Source organism: Callithrix jacchus, chromosome 10 (genome assembly GCF_049354715.1).
Source record: "Callithrix jacchus isolate 240 chromosome 10, calJac240_pri, whole genome shotgun sequence".
Classification (NCBI taxonomy): domain Eukaryota; kingdom Metazoa; phylum Chordata; class Mammalia; order Primates; family Cebidae; genus Callithrix; species Callithrix jacchus.
Window position 1 is genome coordinate 105,438,290 of NC_133511.1, and position 20,165 is coordinate 105,458,454.

At 39.5% G+C, this 20,165-nt stretch overlaps 1 protein-coding gene across 44 annotated transcripts in view; it reads right to left on the reverse strand.

The window, feature by feature from the left end:
* LRRC4C (leucine rich repeat containing 4C) overlaps positions 1-20,165 on the reverse strand; it is a 1,379,884-nt gene that overhangs the window by 165,014 nt on the left and 1,194,705 nt on the right. For 24 of the 44 annotated variants that reach the window (XR_013523383.1, XM_035264275.3, XM_035264270.3 and 21 more), the window contains one exon: positions 12,234-12,927. The exons of 18 other annotated variants lie outside the window; for them this stretch is intronic. The gene's annotated coding sequence lies outside the window, so the exon portion shown is untranslated. Of the gene's footprint in view, positions 1-12,233; positions 14,264-20,165 lie in introns of those variants that run through there. 2 more of the 44 variants (XM_078340876.1, XM_078340875.1) reach the window with 1 other exon arrangement.

The following is a 20,165-nucleotide window of genomic DNA, read 5'->3' on the forward strand; positions in this document are numbered from 1 at the left end:
TTTTTTGCTTAACCTTGCTAGACTTTTTCCTTCTTATTTCAAATCCAAGGCATGACAACTGAGACAGATTAAAAGATCAGTCCCAAGACAAAACTCGAATATGGATGGATAAAAATCACCTGCGCAGAATAAATGAACAAGTCTGCTTCATTGATCTTGTCAATTCTACTTTCCAAACTATAGAGCTGTACGGAAAACATCAGCAATTTCACCATTCCGAATTCAGAAACTCATTTTCTTATGCCATATTTCCATTTTTATTAAACAATCTGCCCAAAATTACTTTTAACGCCTTTCTTCTGGAGGCACATGCTTAATAATTATTTTACAACATTGTTGTAAGGAAACATCTCTTTTTGCAAATAATAGCTTGAATATTTTCATGTGCCAAGCACTCTGCTAAAAGTTCTATGTGAATTATTTCAATTCTAATTTACCACAATCCTGCACTATAATCACGCCCATATCACGCATAGAAAGCTGAGGTTCAGAAGAATAAGTAAATTGCCTGGAACCACAGATCTAAGAAGTAACAGCTCTTACTAGCCTGGATCCCACATCTGTGCTGTTATGTCATCAACTTTGTGGACTCATGGGGTGTTCTAAGTAAGAGACAGGCACAGTGCTTGATACACAGTACTCAGTATATGGCATTTATTAGTATTACTCATGGGACTATGTTTTAGGAAATATAATTTCATTTTAAAATCCTTTGTATATGAATCTGAGAAAAAGTAAAGTATTCCTTTTTATCTAACAAGCAAGTCCTTGATGATTGACTGAGTCCTGAACTACTCATCCTTTCTTTCAGGTGAGTATCTGCATATTTGCAGGGAAGTCTAGATACAGTTTTGGTGCCAGCCCTGGGAAAAAGAGGAAACATCTGGGTGCCAGCACCCACTGGCTGCCTGAAATCCATCTGTGATGCTCAAAATTCTTAATATTCCCTCTCTATAAACACCTATGGGATACGCTGGACCTCGTTCCTGTTCCTGGCTGGACTGAAAGGCCCAGAGGAGCCTTACAATGAACAGTAGACAGAGAGAGATGGGACTGAAGTCTTTAATACAGACAGAGTCTCTGTCCCTTCTTGGCTGCAGTGAACAGCAGAAGGGTTGGACCTGAAGTGATGGCGCTGTGCCGGCAAAGCACTTTGGCACATGCCGGGATATGAAAGGCTCTAATGAGACCCATTTCACAATTCACTGGCCACGTGCATTAAGCAGGCAAAGATTTCTTCTTAACATCCCTGCAATGTATTCTATGGCTCAGGTCTGTGACAGGGTCCTGCACCAGCCCAGTAAACCAAATATCTTACTATCTTCTCACTCCTCTTCCCTTGGGAGGAAAGTAAGCTAAAGGAGGGGTAGCAGTGTAACTGTAAAAAGACAGGAGGCATTTCCAACTGCAGATCTCTCTCGGGGTCTACAGGAACCTTCCAGAGACCTGCAATGCATGCTAATCCTTCCACTGGTTAAGAGAGTGGGCTCACTCATAGTAAAGTCATTGTTCTTTCTAATTGTCAGAGACTGCTGCTCTGCACTTGCCTGAAGCGATCCAATTAACATATCGCCACAACACCAACCATTATAATATGTTCTGTGTCCTACCAACAAGGGAAAGCCCCAACCCTGCCTCCATCCACAGCTTCCGTCTAATTAGGTCTTTAATACGTAAACAGACGGGGGAAAACAGAACCCCGGATAGAAGACTGTATGTCTGACTCGCATTCTGCCTAAAAGCGACCTCTTGGAGTTGGAATTTTCTGTTGTTAATAGGGAATGGTTGAGGGACTTGAGAACAAAAGGAAGGACAGAGGGAGGAGAAAAGGGATGGGGAGGACTAAGGATGGAGGCAGCTAGGGATGGATGCGGAGAGAGTGAGAAAGAGAGGGAAAGGCTGCTTGCTGCTTTGGGGAATTGAAAAACATGTAACTTCTGCAGGAAACTATTGCCATGGCAACGTTCAAACAATACAGAGAAAGCCTTCATAGTTCCATTCTTGCCTTCCTGAACACCACCGTGTAGATGTTAACTCTTTTAGGTGGCTTCTGACTTTTTGCCTTTTCAGTTAGTAAAAACCGGAGTCCTCTAGAGCCCTCCCTGTAGTGTATTTGAATTCATTCACCCACACACATGCTCTGGTTTCTGCCGAGGTGAGCCTCTCTAGAGATCAGCTAACTAAGCTGAGGGCATTCTCTCTGCCTGGATTAGAACAGCCAAGCAAGGAAGAGCTTCCCCCAGTCTCTTTCTCAATTTCTCTCTTTTTCCTAAGGTTGTAAAAATCGACACTCACTGAGATCTGGCTCAGATTCAGTTGTAAACGCATTTCGGAGAGGCACATCTCTGCATTTTCAAGTGTCATGCACCTTTTTCAAAACATTCATATCTTAGTTATTGAAGTTCCCATCATCATTATCAAGTCATTCATTGAAAGAAAATATGTCTATTGCCCTGAAAATAAATTCCTTAGTACTAAAGTTCTTTAGATTAATAATAAACAAAAATGATCAGCTGCACTGATAATAAGATATCTTTTACAGGATCACAAATAAATCAGTCAACTTGTTCTAGGCAGCACCACATCGACAATAACAAGTTATTTTAATAATTAGGGAACTGTATCAGTCATCATCAGAAGAAGGCTATCTCTTTTCAAAATCTGTGGACCCCCATCCCTACACACACTCCTACCTGGGCAATGAATACACACATAATTGCATGGCTAAATTCTCCTATATTCCCAATGTGACTTGGTAAAAATTGATGAGCTAAAGCAAATGGACCCCTCCTATGAGGTTGTCTCGGGAGTTTGTCCACAAGTGTTGTCTCAACAGTTTGTGTAGTTTGACAAGAAATAAGAGAAAACTCATCAGGGCTCTTCTAAATAAATCTTCCACACTTTGGGAAAGCAAGGCTTGTGGATCACTTGAGGTGAGGAGTTCGAGACCAGCCTTGCCAACATGGTGAAATCCCGTCTCTAATAAAAATAAAAAATTAGCTGGGCATGGTGGCACGTGCCTGTAATCCCAGCTACTCTGTAGGCTAAGGCAGGAGAATCATTTGAACCTGGGAAGTGGAGGATGCAGTGAGCTGAGATCACGCCACTGTACTCCATCCTGGGCAACAGAGAGAGACCTCGTCACACACAAAAAAAAAAAAAAAAAAGAAAGAAAAAGAAAAAAAAGCTTTTCTGGCATACCTCCTCACACTTTATCATAAGTAATTTAGTGGTCAGGAAATAATTCCTTTGGAAGTTCTGGGTCTAAAAATTGTTGAAAGGATTAAAAGAAATTGCGAGATTTTTAAAGCATGAAGAAGCCTATTAATGCTTTATCAGTGGCTATTATTAGAGATTAATAATATAGAACTATTAATAATAAAGAACTATTAATATAAAAACCCAAATACTCCAGTTTAACATATTTAAGACATTTCTCTTCAAATTTGCAAAATAAAATTAAGCCATAATTAAATAGTATCATATCATTTACCACTTTCCTTCATGTAATCCAGTGTTGTCTACTGCTCTTCAGGAGAGAAAAGAGGACTTATCCTTCTGTAGTGTGGAATCAAAGCAGTAAGACTATGAATGTATGTATGCCTGGCTCTCACAAAGCCAGGTGTTCACAAGTTGTGAAAAACAATTGTAGCTCATTATTTTCTATATTTAACGAAGGCGCTTTTATTAGGGAGATATTTTTTCAATCTCTCGTCATATTAGTCCATTTATGGACATTACTCAAAATTCATTCTCTTTCTGATAATCATTCATGAGTAGGAAAGCCTGCTTCATACGATGTTGAGGCTTGTGCAATGCACGACTCCAAGGGCCACCTTGATTTTTGTGAACCAAGTCAGTGAGGACTGTACATTGCCACATTTGCAGTAAGCCTATTAGGAGCTATACATTAGAACATAAAATTAGCACTAACATACATTTATAGAATTATTTTTAAAAATGAGATTTTCAAGGACCATGATTATCAATATTTCAAAAAGCCAACTCAATTTCATACACATATTCATGTACTTGCATAAGGCAATTAAAGCACCTTTGCTTTTGCCTCAGTTTATAGCATATCATTTGGTTTAAAGGTTCATCTAGTGAACTTCAAAAAATGAGGGCTGCCAGGTACATGTTGTCTATTGGTAAAAATACAAAAACAAATCACAATGTTTCATTATGCAAAGTAGTTACGAAAAATGGATCTCTATAGGAAAAAGAATAAAACTTGATCTTAACAAAAAAAATTGGGAAAATAACAACCTATATCATAAACTGAAGTAAAGAAATTTCTTCGCCTTAAAGATGTGTTGGATCAGGCCACTCATTTATTAGTTCTCCACAAATACACTGAAAACATCTCTGCACTATGTTAGTTAGATGTGGGAGATGACCAGATGAATAAGATGAGTTCCATATTCTAAAAGAAGCGCCAATTTAGTGGGTTTTTGCCAAATACATACAACAATAGTAAGAGCTACCACAAATATATGAACAAAAGGTTTGTGTACAGAGGACAGAGATCAGTGGGCTTAGGGGAGCTTGGGAAGATGTTCCCAAAGGAGGTAATTTGCTCTGAGATTTGACATATGAAGACCATATCCTAGGCAAATGGATTAGCTCTCACCAGGTTCAACTTCAAACTAGCCTGGCATGAACCCAGAGGACTAAAACATTTAGCATGGCTGGCAGATGGGAGAGGGCGTGAATAGGCTGCCTAGACTCTGCTGTTGAGAAGAGTCTAGATTTCACTCTAAAAACATATTTCTATAATATAAAGAGGATGATCATCATTACTTGTTAGGATGATACATCTAGAGGAGGAACGAGTAATGAACTATATGAGGAAAAGTTGGCATTATCAGAAAGACTAGTTTGAGACAATCTAGGAGAGAAACGGTAGAATCTGGACCAAGGCCATAGCGAGATAGGCCAAAGCTGACTGTAGAGAATAAGACAGTGAGCAGATTGGATTTGATGACTGGTTGGATAGGAGGGAGGTTAAAGAGATATTGATATCATTTAAAACTGTCAATATCCAAGTTTCTGTTTCTGTTAAGTGAGGATTAAGGGGAAAAGCATGTTATGTTTTCAATACAATGCCTGATGCATATCATGGTTTCTGGAGAAAAGATAACCAGTTACCGAGGGTGTAGTAAGTGTGCAAGGCTTGTAGGAGACTCGGGTAATTAAGTGGGATCTTGCTGGCAATGGACGCTTATGAGCCTTCAGCATACACACGTTATCCAGGATTTGAGATTCATCTCTCAAAAAACCCCCAACTAATATCTTTCAGGGATGCAGAGAGATGGGGAGTAGAAGTGACTCAAAAGGGGCAGCCCTCACTATTTAAGAAGAGCGGGAAAACAGAAGGAAGATAAAATGGTATCACTAAAGAAAGTGATCGATGAGGAGTGCCTCAGACCCTTAGAAGAATTTCAGAAAGCCACAGGTAGGGGATGGGATAGTGTTACAGAGAGATCCAACACAAGAAGGACTGACATCAGGTGTTGGGTCCCCACAATTAGAACCTCATCTGGTTTATAGCATATCGTATCTAAACTCTAACCTTATTATTAGCATTGATCATATTTCTCATATAATTATGAATTTCTAGATGCCTTATAACATTTTGCAAAATATTTCTGTCCATTAGATATGTTCAATGAGTTGAGACAGTTTTGCCTCCGTCTTTCTTAGAAGTAATTTCTCTACTTAAGGGTATACTTGGAAATGACTGAGGACAGACAAATATATGGAAGGTATATAGGACCTATGTAGCTGGAAAACTTTCATTCCACCAAATAGGGGGAAGGGAAACTGTCGACCTTTCAAGCCCAGTGAACACATTCAGATGGAGCACCAGGTTACAAAATAGCGAACTGCTACGTTTATTTGTTACCAAGTCAACAAGTTTGACTTGACTGATTCCATTTTGGAGTTCTCAAGTCAGGAGATAAGGCAGTTTCCATTTCCAGCCTCACCATTTAGTCGCTGTATAACCTCAGACAAATTACTTAGCCTCTTTGTGTTTCTGTTTTCTAAGTAAAGATAAAGGAAAAAAAATTACATGTTATATTTTCAATACAGTGCCTGGTGCATATGAAATGCTCAAGAAATGGCAGTTACTACTTTTTTTATTAAATTACAGTAGTGCCCCCTTGTTGGTGGAAGAGATACATTCCAAGATCCCCAGTGGATGCCTGAAACCACTGAAACTACCAAACCCTATGTACACTAGGATTTTCCCAATAAAGACCTACCTATGATAAAGTTTAATTTATGCATTAGGCATAGTAAGAAATAACAACAATAATACAAGAGAACAATTATAACAACATACTGTAATAGAATTACGTGAATGCAGTCTCTCAAAATCTCTGCTCGGTTGACCACAGGTAACTGACACCACCAGAAGTGAAACTGCAGCTAAGAAGGGACTACTAGATGCTTGTAACCCCTGGAAGTGTTGAAAGTTTGCGTAAGTGCAGAAAGCTATCATAAATGCCAAAGTTGAAAGAAAAGTATATTAACTTTAAGTAAGTTTTTCATTATTTTTAGACTTCATTATGAATTTGACTGACACTGAAAACCATGATCAAAAATAACATCACCAACTTGGATAGCAAAGTTGGCAGGAAATCTTTATTTATATACGCCGTAAAAGTAAAGCAAAACACTCACAGGATCTTGAATGTTAAATGTTCCCATTTCTGTTTGAAATAACCAAAGATTTCAAAGAAAAGATAGTGGGCTAGCAATTATTGAATGCCAATCATGTGCCAAATACTTAGACATTTTATTGCTCCCAAAATAACTGCAAAAAAAAAAGATCAATTTTATAGTTGAGGAAACCGAGGATTAACAGGGTTGATTGACAAATTTAGGGACCCCAGCTAATAGGTGATGAAACAAACTCGAAATCCAGGTTTGTCTATTCCAAATCTTGAAGTATGTCACCTTCAAACTGTATGAGCATTTCCTTACCACTTTACCCACACATCTGCCAATTTAACACAATTCTGCCTTTCTCACAGAATACTATGTGATTCTTCTCCACATTTTAATAACTAGTTTCCTAAGATCAATAATTATGGATTTTTAATTCTTGGGAATACTAAATTCCTAGGTAGCCAATTATGAATTCAGGATCCTAAAATCTTAGTGCTTGAAGTAACCTAAGTTTTTACTTGATCTAACAGAAGAGAATATAGAACCTAGAAAGGTAAGGTGATTTGCACAAAATGTCACAGTTCAGTAACGACAACACCAAGAATAATAATAACACACTGAATCACGTGACTTTCAGACAGGTTTTCCAACATAAGGGAGCAACTTAATGCTACTCTGTGTGTGTGCGTGTCTGTGTGTGTGTGCCTGTGTGTGTGTGTGTACTTAGTATGCTCATTGGCTTTTCTTATTAAGCTTCTATAAATTCCCAAAAGCTAGGCTTCTGGTATGTATGTGTGTGCCTGTGTGTGTTTGCGTACACTCTTGTATGTGCATGCATTTCAAATATGTGGAGGTGTTTCTTAAACCAAGTTCATTCAAGCCATATTTATTGCATGCATACTATTTTCCAGTCATTCTTCTGAGGAACTGAGGACATAACAAAACCCTTGCATTCAGGAAATGTTATAAGCACGTTGTCACAGCCACAAGATCAGCCTAATTAAATTTCAATGGTCAAATAAACGTTTCTCCATAAAAATTATTTTGAAGAAAAGAAAGAAGCAACAGATTCCTGACCTTCTTAGGGAATCTTCTGAAATACCATTTATATATCATTCATGTTCTTATGCCTGTATTATAAAGTAGTTCACATTCTAACCAAAGTTTACATGGACACAGAGTATATTTTCCACAATTCACAAAGTATATTTCAATCCTTACTGAGGGAATGGCATTCAGTAAGTCACCTCTAAATATATTTTAAAAAGGCAGGGTCTTGCTCAAAATGGTCATATCTATTTATGTGTTATTCCAACCTTAATCCGGTCTATATATTTCTCTTTCTTAATCTATGCCAATGTGAACTTAGAGTAACAGCTTCCCTCCAATGGAGTCCATATCTGTTTTTCTGCAGATCTAAACTAAAATCAGAGATGATCCATTTAAATATGCATTTATGGAATGCTTGCTGTGCGTGGCATATGCAATCTGATATCATCCTCACAGTAGTTAGTTCCATGCGGTTGTTATTACCTCTGTTTTACAGATAAGCAAACAGGTTCAGAGAGGTTAAATGATGCATGTAACACACGTGACCCAGTGGGAAGCTGAGTATTTGAATTCACTTAAGATGCTAGAGTCCAAGTTTCACCTAATTTCTTACTCACCATTAGGAAGCATGCAAAGAAGTAAAATTTATCAAATGGCAAGAACTTTCATAGACAATTTCTATCTCTTCTATGGGTCAATGAAAATGGTCAACTTTCAAATGCTTTTCCAATATTCACACAGATTTCAAATTGTTTTCATTGAAAAGAAAGGTGAGAAGCCAATGGGTATCTCTCAAGCCTAACTGCACTCTTATCATCGACAGCTAAGACATTAAGAATAACAATTACTACAGTAGGACTCCTTTTCTCTTAAGGGCAAAACAGGTCTCTGGAAGAATATTAAGGAAATAGAGAACAGGGCTGCTACTGTAGAGAATAAAATTATGAGCAATGACCATGGCTGCCGGCCTTAGAAAACCACTGGTGTGGGAAGAATTGCACATGTAAACAATGACGTGTATGTCTGCATTAAATCTTCATCATTCTATGTATTCTAATGAGTCTTTAGCCTATCACAAAGCAAATATTTTGTTTAATGAACAGAGCATTCATTTTGCCTAGAATTGTGAATCCAAATTGTGGTTTTGGGGGCCTTCATATTAGTAATAGAATTTTAGACCATATACTTTAAATTATATAACTGCATAGACATTTGCTTTATTCTGTACATCCAGGTCCAAACTATGTAATATGTGGCTAACTTTTAGACCAAAAGCACACACAGTACATTAATTGCATTCTTTCCCTGTAAAATTTCATTGAAGTATGATTTTTGCTGAGATTCATTTTTCTATACTTTTAGGAGAAAGTCAGAATGTACAGTTTCTAGCATGAGGCAGCACTTTATATCTAAAATAATAGATTAAGCCAATTTGTCCTGATAAGACCTCAAATGAGGATCCTGGCAACTACTGTATCAGTTGCACAATCCCTATTTTTCACGTATAGATGCTCAACCTGTTAAAATGCTTAGCCAGACTGTTATTCTCAGGAAATTAATCTACGTTAATCCAAGAATAACCATAACTAACAGCTATCCTTAGCCTATTATGCCTTCAGCTTTGCATAACACTACTTTTAAGCCATACAACAATTCGACAAATTACATATTATAATTCCCATCTCACAGACTAGACAATGGAGAGCCAGGGAAATTAAAAGTATTGCTCAAAGGGCACAGCTATTATATTTGAGTTAGACAGTATTTGGAAAGGTAACTTTAAAACTTGTAAAACCCAGCAGCTTTCTGGGCACAGGGTCCTCAGCAGATCCTGGTAGACAACTGCTTACTCAAATGTCTTTCAGTGGGCACCAACTTGGGCCCTGACATCCACTGATGAAGTAAGTTTCCAGCTCTGTCATTACCCTAATTCTCTGAATAGTACATGAACAAATGCAGGGTTTTTGAACAAATCAGTTTAAAACAAATCAGTGCCTAACCAAAATGCAGGGCCAACTCTGACTAGGAAATCAAAGGCATTAACCCCCAGGTGGGCCATAGGTTCCTAACCATAGAGCTGCTGAAATGATTTGCCAGTATGAAAGATGATGACACCTTAGACGCCCCATTATCTCCATAAGTGGAGGGGGTGGGAGGACACTTTTCAGACCAAAATTTTGAACAGGTTCTCTTTCTCTTCACTTCTCTCCCTCTCTCTCTCTTAGGAAAGTTGCATGTGTACATTACTTGTGGAGGGTACAGGAGGGAGGTGACACTGTCAAGGAGAGGAATGTGCTTACGGATCTAATTAGAGCAGCACTCAATAAATCTGATGTCGACAAATTATATATATAAAATAAAATCTCCTCCAATGGGCAGACTCAACCTAATTTCAAGGCTGGGTTTCCCATGTGAAGCCAGGAACTGAACTATAAAACTGAAAAAGCATCAAAGTCCATGTTTTTCATTGTGCTAAGTTCCAGCTGAGCAGGAACTTAAGATAACTTGAGTCATTTCATGTCTACAAATGGTGACATATCTGTGGTAATGTAAAACAAAGCAAACAAGCAAACAAATATTTTAAAAAGTGCAGAGAACTATGAAAATATATACAAAGCCTATGGGGATTTCAGGGAATAAAACCATTTTGCACAATTATTTTCATAGGTTGGTAAATTTATTGCCTGATCTGTGTTCCGACAGGAAACATGTGCCCAGAAAAATAAATTAGAGAAGTGCTCAGCTGTAGGCTAGTTTAGTTAAGGAGTAATGAAAAGGATAAGAATAGATGATGTGAGTGTAAGAACAGGCTTAGATGCTTTCAGCTGGGTGTCTCTGGTTTCTATTATCACCTCTCTAATATAAATCGAACTCTACAGTTCTTTAATAACTCTCTAGGGACCACCACTCACGGGATTAAATGCTAAGAGGGGACCCAGGAGAATGCTGCCTTTCATCTCCTTTGGGATATGTCAGAGTTGTGGATCTTACTTTTTTTTTTTAATGACATTCAAGGGAGGATTATCTAAACTATGCTATAGAAAGGAAAAGAAGAAAGGAAGAGGGAGAGAGGGAAGAAAGGAGGAAGGGAAGACAGAAAACGAATGTTGGAGTTTGTAACCCTTGAGGTCTAGACTGGCAGAAGTTTTATTTCAAGCTCTCAGGACCAGCATGTCTTCCTTTGACCCTTCCTTATAAAATGGCCCTAAAAATACAAGAGTAGACATGCTATGTATACCTGTCCAGTTTGAATCCGAAACTGACTTTCGCCAGGTTGTTCTGAGGCTTGTGTGAATCACCTGTCTCGTGCTGTTTGGCCATTAATGAAAGAGTTATAGCTTCCTTAGGCCTCAGTTTCCTTTTTTTATTGACATGAGATCTCTGGAGAGTCTTCTGGCTCTACAGTTATATGAGTCTATGATTCTGATAGAAGGCCCCACAGAGAAATAGAGAAGAGTGAAGGGGAAGAGTTCTGTAAAAAAGGCCAGCTCCATGACTTTGGCAGCAATGGGGGAGGAGGGAGGAGGGGAGGCGATCCTACAGGCGCTCAGACTTTTTAAGCATTTTCCACCTTCTGCTTTATTTTTTATATCGGCCTCTTTTTACCAAGACAAAGCTGGCACATGAGAAGCATCAGTGCTCGACATAGACCTCTTCTTCAGCTGCTTTTTCTAAGTTAACACAGGACACTAGATATTTCTTCCTTTTTCTGAGGAGCTGTGAACTGGTGATGTTGGAAAGATTTCTGGCAAAACCCAAGCGACTGCTCAAGCCCTCTACAGTCTATACACAGCCTCTCTGTAATCCAAAGAAGTCCTCAGTTAGAAGGGGGTGGAGTTGGAGAGAAGCAGTTCCCCCTTGTTTCATTTTTAGCACTGGTGTGAACCCTGGTAATCTGAAGACCACATCTAGGCAGGTATATGCAAGAGTCATTGTGGAAACTACAGCCACTTCTCTACACCAGCTTCCTCCCTCAAAGCCCACCCTTTCTCCCTCCACCCACACACCAGCCAGAAGTCACCCTTCAGCTGCTTGGTTTATTGTCATATTTTTGTGTTAATACATTCTGTTGATCTGCAATGTCAGGTTGAATAATGAAATTTAAATTGAGTCCCTTCGATTTCCAATAGCTAAACATTTGTGCATCTAACTCCGGGGCTGACAAGCAACTTAAATGCATTCTAGAGTGTCAGTCACACAGCACTGGCACCCCACACTGCAGCGGCTTTCTTGGGGAGCTTTTTTTTTTTTTTTTCCTGGTGAACATTTGCAAAGGCATCTGCCTAGGATGCAGTCAACCTGCATCCTTATAGCAAACTGGCTTATTGGTGAGCAGAGACTGAGGAAGTAAATGTGTGGCCACCCATTCCCTTATTTTCTGGCCCCCAATAGCTAGTTCTTTAAAAAAAAAAGGGTGGGAGGGGGGAGAGAGGATACAGAGACCAAGAACACCAAATCAACTGACATTTTCTTCACCAATAAATAAGAAAATAAGGGTCACTCACTGTATTTCAGACTGATCACAGCAACATCCAGATGGAAATCCAGGTGGTTAAGAACAAGAGAAAACGCATGATCTTGATACCAAAAAGAATAAAAATTAAAAAAAAGGAGGTTGATGAAGAAAAATCCAACTGCAATTATCCGTCAATTTTAGTCAACATAGGCACAAATCCAACTGTGCTCTGCTGGTTTCTCTCCCCCATCAATGCCTCATTCTGCCGCGGTCAACTTTTCTTCTCTGAAATTTCTTTGCAGATGTATTACTAATTTCCTCTCTTCTTGTGGGAAATTCAAAAAGAAAAGAAAACACCACTGAACCAGTTCTTTACTTTGCTAAAAAAGCCCCAAACTTTTCATTCCAAAAATATCTCCTTGGCTTACTTTCTCCTTTATAGAGAAAAATGAACATACTTTTTTTTCTTTGTGAATCCTCCGTTCTCCATTTCCAATCATCCTTTTTTATTTTTGCAGGGGGGAGGGGAACAGCTGCTTTAAGATTATTTATTTATGTCAGAACACACCAACCCCCGCGGGTCTAACCCTGGTTTATTTCATTCTTGAATGCTCCCTGTGTGCACATATACTCATTTGTGTTAAGATCCAGGGCTCACAAGAAAAAGCTTCGTTCCTCTTTCGCTCTTGCACAATCAGTTTATCCACTGCGTTCGATTCCAGGAGAGAGCTGCGTCCCGCATCCTTCATTTTTGCAAGGCACCCAACAGCCGCCACCACCACCACCAAAAAAAAAAAAAAAAAAAAAAAAAAAAAGGAAAAGAAAAAAAAAGTCTCCTTTTACATCGTCAATTCCCCTCCCCAGCCTCCCCTTCGAAGGATTTGGGGAGCAACTTCCCCCCAACTCTCCATCCTTCCGGCCGGCCCCTTCGCCAAAGATCTGATTAGATTTCTCATCACAACCCAGTGCGCAATTGAATTTTTGATTTCAGCCACCCGGCCAGCCACCTTCTCCTCTCCCCTCCAAACTCCGGTTATATCCTGTCTCCTTCCCTCCACCGCCTCTGCAATTTCATAATCTCACGTTAAATGGAGTGCGGGGGGCGGGGGCGGGGGCGGGGGCGGAGGTAGTGGAGGAAAATTTCAAGGCTCCGTCAACTGTCAAGAAGAAACCCATTCCTCCCCCCCGGCTACTTTTTAAAAAATCTTTTTAAGGCTGGGGTGCCTTTCCTTCCTCTGTCCCCGCCCCCACCCCCGGCACCCGGTCCAGATCCTCCAGGTGTTGCAGAACTCCGCGGTCGGGGCCGGGATCACGGGGGAGACGCAGAATGCGGTCCCTCGCCGGTGGCCCCTGCCAGTCCCCGGGCCCCCTTCTCCTCCATCAGCCGGCCGTGGCTCCGGGGGCGCCGCGGAGTTGGAAGTTGAGACTGGGGTTTTTATTTCAAATGGGGAGGGCGAAGTGAGGGGACAGACGGGGTGGCAGGCAAATTAAAACACACATATACACACAGACACACACACATATATACACTAAAAATTTAAAAAAAGAAAAAAAAAAGAAAAAGGAACGAAATGGGTAAGAAAAAAATTAAAAAAAAAAAAAAACCCTAATCGCTGGCTCTTCTCATCCTTCTGAAACGCAACTGCAGCTTTAATCTCATTTCCAGCTGCGCTGGGTACGTGTTGGAGCCACAAGTTGGTTCCCGTTGGCGCAGACCTTCCCGACGCCTGCTAGGCTTCTGCGAGGAGACGCGTGCTCGGGAGCGCAGCTGCTCCGCGCCGTCCTTAGCGCCATCGCCCTGGCTCACGGCTCCCCGCGCGGCAGAAACCCCAGTCCCCTTCCATCCACTTCGCTTTGAACTCTCTTCCCCCTACTCCCTCTGCTCTCTTCCCTCTTTTTCTCCCAAATAAATGCTCTCACAGCGCCGGCGGCAGCTCTTGGCAGCCTAGGCTCTCTCTCGGCCAGTGCCACGTCCGGACGCTTGGGGTCCTAGCTTCCAAAAGCTCCTTTCGGACTGCGGTCGCCTTCCCTCCTCTGTTCCTCTTTCTTTCCCCTTTTCCTTTCCCTTTCCCTGCTTGTGATCAGTAAAATACAATTACCCAATTACCTCCCATCATCTTAGCACTGATTGGTCAATTGCTTTAACACTTAAAGTCAGGGAAGAGGGGATTGGAGCCTCTGAGGTGTGGCACTGCTGCCACCTGGAGGGCAGAGATGGAACAGCTGAGTCTCAAAGCAAAACCCCCACGCTGGGAGGTTTGTAATAGGCAAAGAAATTCAGGCTGTGTGGGAGAAGTCAGGTGGTTTTTTTTTTGTTGTTGTTGTTGTTCTTTTTTCGAAAAGCCTGCCTGTTTTCATCCAGAAATCCAGGAGTTTTGAGCTACAAAGAGGAAGACATTAAAATCAAACCACCACTAAGATTCAAAATCATCACCAAGCACACAAAGCTGTTGTTTCAGATTGCAGGGGAAGAGCCTCTGCCCTCTATGGTCAAGCACACTAGTGTCAAGGTGAGGATTAACACATTACTATTACTTAGCTGGGTGCGGTGGCTCACACATGCCAGCACTTTGGGAGGCTGAGGCGGGTGGATCATGAGGTCAGGAGTTCGAGACCAGCCTGACCAACATGGTGAAACCCCGTCTCTAGGAAAAATACAAAAATTAGCCAGGTGTGATGGCTACTCGGGAGGCTGAGGCAGGAGAATCGCTTGAACCCAAAAGGCGGAGTTTGCAGTGAGCCATTGCACTCCAGCCTGGGCAACAGGAGCAAGACTCTGTCTCAAAAAAAAAAAAAAAAAGAACAGCCTCATCAGAAAGAATCCTGAATAGTTTAAAAGCAACTGGGGAGGGAGGCTGAGGTCGAGCAGGATAATCTCACCAGGAAGAAGCAACTGTAAAGGCCAGATAGTAGCCTTCAGCCTATGCAGTGTTGCAGTAAATTGGCCTGTTCAGTTTGTACAAGACATCCAGGACAGCTTGACAACTCAATTCCAACATCCCTGCTCTAGGATGTGGACTTTTCCATCAACTTGCATTAAAATCATTGGCATATTTTGAAATCACTGGCTCTTCTTAGAAAGGACTGAGACAACAAAATAATGCTATTAATATTATATTTGTCTTGGTTTCTTTCTCCACTGTATAATTATCATAAGGCCCTTTCAGTAACCTATGGGCATTTGTGTATGTAACCTTGAGATATGAATGAAATAAATCACTTTGTGTAATTTATGTATGTAACCTTGAGATATGAATGAAATAAAATTAGGAATGATAATTCAAACAATACTATATATGTGGGATAGATTAAAGAAATGTTTCTGTTTTGTGTGCCCAAAGTAATGATCTTTGTGCTGATTTTATTTTTGAGAGAACAGGATATGTACTTGGTTTAAAAAAAGTTTTAAAGAAAGTGAGTAAATTATAATGGAAGGTAGCATTAGACAGAAAGGAGAAAAGGTTTATTAAGAGAACATCAGAAGCATATCCAAGTTCATACAAAATGCTGTTTTTCTTCTTTTCTGTTCCCTTTAGTGTACATGCATATTTCCTTGCTCAGAGTTAAAAAAAATTACATCTGTAATGTTCTTTGCATATTAAAAGCATGCTGTAATGTGCATTTTAGATGTCAATACATGCAAGGGGAAAGACTTTTCCTAACACATGGATTGTGATTTATTGTAATTTCTCCATCTTTGGAGAGCTTTGATCTTATGAATTACATCAAAATGTGAATTTCTTGAGGGTTAATGGCATTGCTTCTATTTTTAAATGAATGCTGCATTGATTGATTCAAAACACTAGTGGACAGTTGACTTTAATTTGTGTTTTGAAGCTCTGACCCTTATATGCCAATTATAGTTTATCCACTAATAAACGATTAAAAAGTACATTCACTAGGTGCACTCGATAGCTTCAAAGGAACCTATCCTCTGATTCCGAAGTAAGCTAGAAGCCATTTGAAATGAAAATTTTCTTTTTAGGGATTTTTGACAGCAAAGGAAGGACCAATGATTTGTTTTTTTAGAGCCGATTATTAGCTATCTACCAGACATCTTTAATACTATCAGAATGAATTAATCTATTAGGCAAAGCAGCAGGGACAGATAAGTACTATTTGGCTAAAAGGAAAAAGGAATAGCTTCCCTTTCCTGTTAACCTTCCCCTCCAGCAGTATCTTTACCCACATCACTGACTCATTCATATATATGACCTTGAATTAGTCGAGTGGCTTCTATTTTTATATTTAGATTGAACCAGTAATTATTGAGAATCCACAGGGCATTTTTTTGGTTATACTTCTCATATATATCACCTTATTTAATTCTCAAAACAACCCCCGAGAGATTTTGAAGATGGAAACAATGAAGCCTAAAGCCACAAACCTGGAAAATGACACAGTCAGAATTTGAACCCAGGTCTTCTCAATGCCAATTCTTCTACAACATCTAGGTTTGGTTTACATGGGGAACACCTCTATGTCAGTTATCAACATGCAGGCTGTCATTTTCTTCACTGAATGCCAGGCATGAATTTGTAACTGTTTGAGAGGATGGCACTCCCACGTTTGTCACTGAATGACCTTACTCAAAAGAGAACTGGAATAAGTGATAAACAAGCTAACTGTCATGAAAGTACACATGCAAACCAAATTGCTGCTGAAAGAGAAAACATAATTATAAATATGTATGCAGTAGAGGTTGCCAGGTACTGTTAACAATGACAGAGTATGTATTCAAGTGAAAATCTTCACAAAAGCTCTTTTAGAAGAAATAATATTACACCACCACCCTCCCCATTAGCCCGTCTAGTTACCATAGGCATGGAGAGGACAAAATGCTTTTTGAAATGACATGCCTTGGGAGAAGTGGGGGCACAGTGCTAGCATTCCAGATTTGTTCTATGGACAGGCAGAGTTCTACCTTTATTCCTCTCTGATTTGTAGACATGAGTCATTAAACAAAACTATCATCTTATTTCACTATATGTTTGTGACTGTAACTGGTGTAATCTTTAGCAAACAGCAGGGGACAGCATCTTGTAATCAGAAATACAAAACAGCAAATAGAACAAATTCAGTAACTTTGCTTAAAAGTAAAAAAAAAAAAAATGAATGTGTTCATTGTGTTTATTAATTGGATTTAACAGGCTGTAGGCTACTCTATTGAAGCACAATACCTACTTAAGGTTTTCGTCTTTATTCTGTGTTATGAATCCTGGAAGTAAACATTCTTTTTTCACGTCCAATAGTATTACACAGGGACCACAGTAGCCTCTGGGATAACTGTATCAAACTTGCCTATAGTCCCACATAATGATGCGTGAATTAATTTCATTAAAACAACTTATTTTTTGACTGGGCCGGTTGGCTCATGCCTGTATTCCCAGTACTTTGGGAGGCTGAGGTGGATGGATCACAAGGTCAGGAGATCAAGACCATCCTGGCAAACATGGTGAAACCCCATCTCTACTAAAAATACAATTAAAAAAAAAATAGCTGGGCACAGTGGTGCACACCTATAGTCCCAGCTACTCGGGAGGCTGAGGCAGGAGAATGCCTTGAACCTGGGAGGTGGAGGTTGCTGTGAGCCGAGATCATACCACTGCACTCCAGCCTGGCAACAGAGCGAAATTCTGTCTCAAAACAAAACAAAAACACATATTTTTTGAAAACTACTTTGATGTTAAAATTCAATACTTAGTGGGAGTTTACTACACATTACATTAGATAATATTCTATAGATACTGTATTTTAGAACTAGAAGTTATCCTAATAATCCTCTATTCTTTATTTATTGAAATATAGATAAAAGATTCTAAAGTCCTAAATACTGATTTGCAAATTTCTGCTTTTTTTCAAGGTACCCTCCACATAATGGCTACTCCTCCACTCAGCCCTCAACCCACATAGTCTTATTTCTTGTTCTCTCATACTTTTTAATATTTGTTTTAGTAACTAGCATTTAATGAGGGCTTGCGAGTGCCAAGCATGTTTCTATGTATGTTACAGATTTCAACTCATGCAGTCCTTCCAACAATCTTATGAAGTAGGTGCCATTGATAAAATTGGAGAAGAGGTTAAATAAGGGCACCTAGCTAGGAAGTGATAGAGGCAGGATTGTAACTCAGATTATTTCATGTTAGAGATTGTGGTCGTAACACATATTTCCTACCATTACTCACTGCAGTGGATGGAAATGATTTGCTCATGTCTATGTCCCCCCACAACCCCCCAACCATGATTTATTTCACAAGAGCATTGTTTGTATTTCTAATGCTTTGTACATTGCTGAGTGAATAAATCTCTAATATTATGCTCGTAGGAAATGGAAAGACCTACATTTTTTTTGTCTCGTACCCAATATTCTCTTCACTGTGGTGCACAAAGTTCTAAAAAGATGAGATACTTATAATTATTAAAATAAAAAAACTAAGAGAAGATACCATCAAATCAGATGAGTTCATCAGAGAAGTATAAAATTTGAATCAGAAATGAATGCATAATAAACCATTTGAAATCTTAATAGCTGAAAACAACAATCATTTATTATTTCTCATGAGTCTAAGCGTTGGTCAGATATTGGTTAAGTGGTTCTTCTTGATCTTGGCTGAGTTAACTGTTTGCTGATCTAGAATGGTCTCAGCTATGGTCAGTGGTGCAACTGTGTTTCCTCTCTCTCTTTATCAGTTTGGACCAAGCATATTTCTTGGCAATGGCAGAAATCCAAGATAGCAAGCAGAAGATCATGAGTACCTTTTTAGTCTTCTGTGTGAATTGTATCAGCAAACTTCCCATTGGCCAAAGAAAATCACTTAGTTGAGCACATTGTCAAGGAATAGGATAGGTCATTCCACCTTCAAGGGGAGGTGTATTAGTCTGTTTTCAGGTTGCCATAAAGATATACCCAAGACAGGGTAATTTACAAAGAAAAGAGGTTTAATCAAATCACAGTTTTGCATGGCTGGGGAGGCTTCAAGAAACTTACAGTCATGGCAGAAGGGAATAAGCACGTCTTACATGGTGACAGAGAGCTAGCAAGAGCAGGGAAAACTGCCTTATATAACCAGCAGATCTCCTGAGAACTTACGCACTATTTTGAGAACAGCATGGGGGAAAATGCTCCCATGATCCAATCGCCTCCCATGAGATCCCTCCCCCAACACACGGGAATTACAATTCAAGATAAAATTTGGGTGGAGACACAGAGTCAGACCATACCAGGAGGTTACTGTAAAGTTATATAAAACAAAAGCAAGGGGAGAATCAGAGTGATCAACTACAACCTCTATCCCTTATGAATAACAAAGGTCCTTAGTGATTACTGGGGTTTTCTGGAAAGAAAGTTGTCCACATTAGGGACCATCTAATCAGTCATTTATTTCTGATTGCTGGGGTTTTCTGGAAAGAAAGTTGTCCACATTAGGGACCATCTAATCAGTCATTTATTTCAACATATGTATAATCTCCAATTATGTGCCAAGTATTATGGAAGTCACCACTAATGGCACCTATTGATACTGTCTCAGGAATGGCTCACAGATGTGTGCCAAAGAGAGCATACCCATTTTTCTTTATTACTTTAGAGAGACCACTATCAGGTTCCTGTGCAGATTCTGCCACTCATCTTTCTTCATGTCCATTCTATCTCCTCTCTCATACCATTTAGCTTGTGAAAAAGGAAAGTGGGTGAGAGGAAAGTTTAAATGAGCAAACATTAAAAAGAAAATCTGTTCCATATGTACAATGACAAGAAACCACAACATTGAAAAAAACTATTTGTAATGCACAGAACAAGATTCATAGATTAAATACAAAAATAGTTCTTAAAATAGCTAAAATGAATGGGGAAAAACTACTTGAACAGCCAATTAGATGAAGAACTAGTTATTTTAACATTTATTGGGACCCACGTTGCTCATAGTGCCTTGACCTCTTAATACATTTTGATTGACTAGGTGAATGAACTGTCCACTTGGTT